This window comes from Macaca fascicularis, chromosome 1 (assembly GCF_037993035.2).
Source record: "Macaca fascicularis isolate 582-1 chromosome 1, T2T-MFA8v1.1".
Classification (NCBI taxonomy): domain Eukaryota; kingdom Metazoa; phylum Chordata; class Mammalia; order Primates; family Cercopithecidae; genus Macaca; species Macaca fascicularis.
Window position 1 is genome coordinate 22325523 of NC_088375.1, and position 7629 is coordinate 22333151.

General features: G+C 43.0%; 1 pseudogene; it reads right to left on the bottom strand.

Annotated features, from left to right (window-relative positions):
* Window positions 1–644: 644 nt before the first annotated feature.
* LOC102130904 (large ribosomal subunit protein uL30 pseudogene) lies at window positions 645–1456 on the bottom strand (annotated as a pseudogene).
* Between the last annotated feature and the right edge of the window lie 6173 nt (window positions 1457–7629).

Consider the following 7629-nt stretch of genomic DNA (forward strand, 5'->3'; position numbering starts at 1 on the left):
AAAAGAAGAAGAAGAAGAAGCAGGGTCTCACTTTGGTGCCCAGGCTGGAGTTGTGATCATAGCTCACTGCAATCTTGAACTCCTGGGGTCAAACAATCCTACTGCCTCATGCTCCTGAGTAGCTAAGACCACAGACCACAGATGAGTGCCACTATGCTCAGCTTTTTTTTTTTTTTTTTTTTTTTGGAGAGATAGGAGGTTACTATATTGCCCAGGCTGGTGTCAAACTCCTAGCCTCAAGCAATGCTCTGGCCTTTGCCTCCCAAAACACTGGGATTACAAGTATAAGCCACTATGCCCAGCCACACTCTCTTTTTTTTTTTTTTTTTTGAGGCAAGGTCTCACTCTGTCACCCAGGTTATGGTGCAGTGGCATGATCATGGCTCACTGCAGCCTCAACTTCCCAGGCTCCAGTGATCTTCCCACCTCAGCCTCTGGAGTAGCTGAGACCACAGGTGCGCACCACCACACCTAGTTTATTTGGGGTAGAGATGGGGTTTCACCATGTTACCCAGGCTGATCTTGAACTCCTGGGCTCAAGTAATCTACCCACCTCAGCCTCACAAAGTGCTGGGATAACAGGCGTGAGCCACCATGCCTGGCCCACCTTTTTTTTTGTTTTGCTTTTTTTTTGTGTGTGTGTGTCAATTTGAGAGCAGGTACTGTTTATTAACTGACCAGCTTAGAAAAATAATCATGGTAGACACCTTAGTTCATTCTTCTAATAAGCCTGTTGATCTGGTCCTCCCTGTTGCCAGCATCTCCACCTTCTACAAAATGGGTGGTTCTTTTTCATCATTCCACCTCGTGGAGAAGATCATTTGAAGGGCCACAGGAAGTTATTTGCCTCTTTGAAGCATTTTCCAACAGTATAGATCTCATGAATCAGATCCTCCATGCAGATGATACCATATTTACCAAGAGATCGAGCAATCAAAGCGTTATCTGTCAAAGCAATTCGCTTCTTATTGATTTTGCCATAACCACGCTTGTAGATTAGCTCATTTACTGACTTCAGATTGGGGTACCCCCATGCAATATATGGCTCTACAATCCTCAGCATGTTAATTGAAGCCTTGTTGAGCTTCACAAAGGTTCCATTGAAGATTTGACGAAGGCGAAGAAGCTGCAATACCTTTCGGACCTTTGGGCTCATGCCATAGATACCTCTGATCCTGATGACAAACGCCAGTTTGGATTCAGCAGGTACATAGAAGTTGCCAGCTTTTCTTGCCATCCTCGCCATTCGAATTTCAGTTCTGTACATCTGCCTATCTTCCTTGTGAAAGTGTTTCACTTTTTCATGGATAAGCTTCCTCCTTGCCTTTCGAAGCATCTTTTGGGCAAACTTCTTTCTCAGGCGCTTGATCTTCAGCTCTGTGAAATTCCTTCGCTTTTTCTTAAGGGTTTCTGGCACAGCAGGAAGCGTCTCCTTCTTCTCTTCTACACCCTCCATGCTTCCGGCCAGAAAAAGAGCTGCTTTGTTTTTCAATTAACCCCATATACATTTTTATTTTTCTCCTTATAGCTTTTTCTCCAGAGTACCTTTTACAATCTAACATGCTATTTACGAATTTGTTTACGTTTGTTTATTATTACTAGAATGTGTGCTCCAGGATGGTCAATGTTGTCTGTTTTGTTTACAGCTGTATCCCTAATGCCTATGATAGCCTGGTACATAATGTGCAAATAAATGTTTGTTGACTGAATTTTTTTTGGGGGGGGGTTGGATTTTTTGGAGACAGAGTCTCTCGCTCTGTCGTCCAGGCTGGAGTGCAGTGGCATGATCTCAGCTCACTGCAACCTCTGCATACTGGGCTCAAGTGATTCTCCTGTCTCAGCCTCCCAAGTAGCTGGGGCTACAGGCACCCACCACCACGCCCAGTTAATTTTTTGCATTTTTAGTAGAGATGGGGTTTCAACATGTTGACCAGGCTAGTCTCGAACTCCTGACCTCGGCCTCCCAAAGTGCTGGGATTACAAGTGTGAGCCACCATGCACAGCCATGAATATTGTTAATCAAAGAAATGCAAATTAAAGTGATACATTTCTCGTGGGAATGCAAAATGATACTGATATGAATGGGGAACAGTAGCTAGGGCTTCTCCTGAGGTCAATCTAAGGGTCCTTGGAAGAACAGCATGTTCATGCATGGTTCAGTTTGCAGCACCATTTGGAATTTGATTGCTTTCCATTAGTTATCTTTTGTGATTTTCAGTTTAAGGTCTCCTATTTCTTCGCACTGATATTCAAGTCGTTCCTCTGGCTGTCAGGGGTTGCTCCCTCAGCTTTCCAGGCTTTGACTGGAGTGTGATGTATCCAAGAGCCTATTCCTGTAACACTCTGACGAAGGCTCTACCTCGGATTCCCAGCCAACGCACCAAAATGATACAGCTCTGATGAGTGGAGGAACACCTGGTTCTTCGTCTAGAGTCAAATTAGAAAAAACGACACAAACACACATGAAATAGTTTTCAGGAGCAAGGAGTTTAATGGGGAAGAAAGAAAGCAGCAGCTCCCCTGTCCAGAGACAGAGGGAGGGGGGCTCCATAGAAGCTCCCCTGTACAGACGGGGGAGGGGAGGGGTGGCGGTTCCAAAGCTGAAAAACAGAACCCTCCACTTTCTTAATTTTAGTTATTAGATTGTTCAATTCCAGAATATCTTTTTATTTTATTATAGATTATAATTCTTTGCTGAAATTCTCCGTATTTTTTCTATTTTTCTGGAACATAAACATGACAGTTGAAGTCCACATGTAATAATTCCAATATCTGGGCATTTTCCATGTGGGTCTGACACTACTATTTTTTCTTTCTTTTTTTGTTTTGTTTTGTTTATTTCACATGTTTACTCATGTGTACTAATTTTTTGATAATAATGAATATTGAATGTAGAAAATTCTGGAGATAATTTAAGATCCGGGTTGATGTTATCTCCTCCTAGATATCACTACCAGGGTTTGTTATCAGTGTTATCACTTCTGAGAGGCAGATAAGCAGAATCAGGTAAATTTTTTTTTTTTTTTTGAGATGCATCTCGCTCTGTCGCCCAGGCTGAAGTACAGTGGCCCGATCTTCACTCACTGCAACTTCCACCTCCCGGATTCAAGCAATTCTCCTGCCTCAGCCTCTTGAGTAGCTGGGATTATGCGCCACCACGGCTGGCTAATTTTTGTATATTTATTAGAGATGGGGTTTCACCATGTTGGCCAGGCTGGTCTTGAACTCCTGTCCTCAAGTGATCCACCCGCCTCAGCCGCCCAAAGTGCTGGGATTACAGGCGTGAGCCACCACTCCTGGCCAGATCAGGTCGATTTAATCCAGTCTAGAATTTTGCTAATTAGAATCTGGATTTTAGGGTTTATGAGGCTTATTTCATTTTTTGGTTCATCTCTATTCTTAATGCAGCAGCGGTGAATGTAAGAAACCCTCCTGGCCGGGCACGGTGGCTCGTACCTGTAATCTCAGCACTTTGGGAGGCCAAGGCAGGTGGATCACAACGTCAGGAGATGGAGACCATTCTGGCCAACACGGTGAAACCCCGTCTCTGCTAAAAATACAAAAATTAGCTGGGCGTGGTGCCGCTTGCCTGTAATCCCAGCTACTCACGAGGCTGAGGAAGGAGAATCGCTTGAACCCAGGAGGCAGAGGTTGCAGTGAGCCAAGATGGCGCCACTGCACTCCAGCCTGAGCAATAGAGGGAGACTCCGTCTCAAAAAAAGAAAGAAAGAAAGAAAGAAACTCTCCTTCTTAGCGGCCCTTCAATATAATGTTTATCTACCTGACTTTGTGACTCTTGACAGCCACTTAAAAATCAGCAAATGACTCAGAGAAAAACAGACTGAAAATGAGGCTTACCTCTCTGGACTCCCCTTCTCTCCTGGATCTTAGGGCCATAGGTCTTCACTGACTTTTTAATTCTCAAATACCTTCAAAAATATGTATTTTTTAATTTAACCCTTTCTAGTTGGAATTGGAAATCTAGAGCTGCTTTTTCTTTGTGTCCTTGGAGAATTGAGCTTGACGGGACTTTTTTTTTTTTTTTTTTTTTTTTTGAGACAGAGCCTCACTCTGTCGCCCAGGCTGGAGTGCAGTGATGCAATCTTGGCTCACTGCAACCCCGGCCCCACTCCACCCCTCTACCTGCCCGGTTTCAAGCGATTCTGTTGCCTCAGCCTCTGGAGTACCTGGGATTACAGGCACCTGCCACCACACCTGGCTAATTTTTGTATTTTTAGTAGAGACAGGGTTTCACCATCTTGACCAGGCTGGTCCTGAACTCCTGACCTCATGATCCACCGGCCTCAGTCTCCCAAAGTGCTGGGATTACAGGTGTCAGTCACCACACCCGGCCAGATGGATCTTGCTTTATAGTAAAAAGGACAAACAAATTTCAGTTCTTCTGTTCATAAAAAAGCCTCCATTATAGAGCATGAGCTTTCATATATTGGCACAGGATAAAGAAAGATCGGTTTTGTATGGGAAGCAGTAAGGTGTTATATGTTCATGTGTTGCAGTTCTCATCTATATTTCACTCCCAGTTTGTCCAGACAAGAAGAACTAAATCTAGGAAAAATCATGAAGTCGTATTCTCTCACTATTTTTTGATCTATTTGATAAGTACTGTCTTGCTGTCAGCTACATCATAATTTGGGGAAGTGTCAGATAAAATAATTCTTTAATCCCAACTAATGGAGGTACTTAATATTGATTTACAAAAGATGGTTGCTATGAACTTATATATTTGCTATTGACTTTACAAAACGTGATGTAATGAAGAGAAACATAAAGCTTTCCATCATTTTATCATCTTTACTTAGTCTATTAAACTATTTTATGCTGCCTTGAAATTTGTTAAAATCCGAAGTGCTAATTCGAGAATGTAGAATTCATTGATTATTCTCGTTTTTGTTTTTGTTTTTTGAGACAGTCTTGCTCTGTCATCTAGGCTGGAGCGCAGTGGCTCAATCTTGGCTCACTGCAACCTCTGTCTTCCAGGTTCAAGTGATTCTCCTGCCTCAGCCTCCCAAGTAGCTGGGATTACAGGTGTTCACCACCATGCCTGGCTAATTTTTATATTTTTAATAGAGACGTGGTTTCACCATGTTGGCTAGGCTGGTATTGAACTCTTGGCCTCAGGCAATCCACCCGCCTCGGCCTCCCAAAGTGCTGGGATTATAGGCGTGAGCCACTGCGCCCGGTAATTATTCTTTACTTTTATCTACATATAAATTCAAAGTAACGAAAAGATTTCAGTCAATTAGTTCTATAATTGAGCTCTACTAACTTTTTATTTTAAAATATTTTGATACAGCAGTTTACAGAAGCTGCATAGAATGTTGGAGCTGGAAAGGATCTTAGATGTCTCTGTAGGCTTGCCCTTTTCTGAAGCATGAACCCCTTCCACCAAAAATCTTCTGAAAATACTTCACTTTGTATATGAAGATACAGACTCGACTTAATGGTAATTACAGACAATAAGGTTTTTTTTGTTTTTTTGTTTTTTGTGAGATGGAGTCTCGCTCTGTCGCCCGGGCTGGAGTGCAGTGGCCGAATCTCAGCTCACTGCAAGCTCCGCCTCCCAGGTTTACGCCATTCTCTTGCCTCAGCCTCCCAGGTAGCTGGGACTACAGGCGCCCGCCACCTCGCCCGGCTAGTTTTTTGTATTTTTTTAGTAGAGACGGGGTTTCACCGTGTTAGCCAGGATGGTCTCGATCTCCTGACCTCGTGATCCGCCTGTCTCTGCCTCCCAAAGTGCTGGGATTACAGGCTTGAGCCACCGCGCCCGGCCTGTTTTTTTTTTAAAAAAAAAAAAAAAGAAAGAAAAATGGCCAGGTGTGGTGGCTCACACCTGTAATCCCAGCACTTTGGGAGGCTGAGGCAGAAGGATCATGAGGTCAGGAGTTCAAGACCAGCCTGACCAACATGGTGAAACCCCATCTCTATTAAAAATACAAAAATTAGCTGGGCTTGACGGAATGCACCTGTAGTCCCAGCTACTTGGGAGGCTGAGGCAGGAGAATCGCTTGAACCCGGGAGGCAGAGGTTGCAGTGAGCCGAGATACTGCCACTGCACTCCAGCCTGGTGACAGAGCAAGACTCTGTCTCAAAAAAAAAATTTTTTTTAATAAATAAATAATAAAAAGAAAAAAATCTGTAGTAGGAATTCTCTCCTCTTTTTTCCTCTTTCTTCGATGTACTCAGATGTTTCCATGTGCCAGCCAACCAGGCCCTGAAGCTCCTCTCAAGGTATTCACTGTCCATGGGCAGATATTCATAAACAAAGAGTTATATGAACAGTTGGCAGAGGGACAAAAATAATTAGTAATCCATTTGCCTGGAATAGTCAGAAAGGAATTTGAGCTGGATTTAGCCAATGAGAGGAGACAGAAAAATATTTGGGCCTCTTGCATGTGGGTCTGATACTACTGACTGTATTTCTGGTATAGCACATACAAATTCATAGACTTATGCAAGTGCATGGCACACACGGGAAGCAGAAGTTCATGTAGAAGTAGTAATAAGAAATAAGGCTGGAGACCAGCCTGAGGATAGATTTCCAAAGTCCTACAATGGCATGCAAACAAACACAGAGCTTCCAGGTATCCTAGAGCAAGAGAGCGACAAGAAACGTGTTGGGTTTCAGAAATACAATTTTGTCAGTATTTTAGATTGAAGTTGAGGACGTGGGCATACTGGGGACTGGGAAATTGATATGGTTATCCAGACGAGAGACGATGAGACATCAAGATTTCTTGAGCAGTGATTTATAATTGTCTTTATACGTCTGTCTTCCTCATCCACATATGCCTCTGAGTTAAAGAGGTACTCTCAAGAGGATTTGGTGGTCAAGTGGCTGTGGGGTTGAAGGAGAAGAAAATATTTTTTGACTAAGCTGAATGGTTAGGTAGTGATGACCTTAATTTAGATAATAGATAAGGAAGTTTGCAGGCTTTGGTGATGCATAATATTTAAAACCAAACAAAACAAAAAAGATAAGAAAGAAGTACAAGAGGAGAATGATGAATTTAGTCAGTTTCCAGCTGACTTTTCAGTGTGGTATTCAGAGAAAAGTTTTGATAAGGTAGACATCTATAGAATGGCTTACCAATCCTTCCTTTCTCTTGACATCTCTTTACCCCATCCACATAGCTACTGCAAGATTTTCCTTCCTTTTACATGATTCTCATCCGCTGCCCAGAGTTGATGAACCAGAGAGAAGTGACATACTCTTTTTTTTTTTCTAAACAGGGTGGAGTGCCATGGTACAATCATGACTCACTGCAGCCTCAACCTCCTAGGCTCAAATGATCCTCCCACCTCAGCCTTCTGAGTAGCTGGAACCACAGGCATATGCCACCATGCCCAGTTAATTTTTGTATTTCTTGTAGAGATTGGGGTCTTGCTATGTTGCACAGGCTGGTCCTGAACTCTCGTGCCCAAACAATCCTCTTGCCCCAACTTCCCAAAGTGGGATTACAGGTGTGAGCCGCCATGCCTGGCAGCAACATACTCTTAATGATAGCTTGCTTTTGGGGAGGAAAATGAATTCTTTATTTTTTCTTTGAGCCACTTGTATTGCTAATATCAATTTGTACTCTTGTGATCAACTTCAGTTGCCGTGTTGGT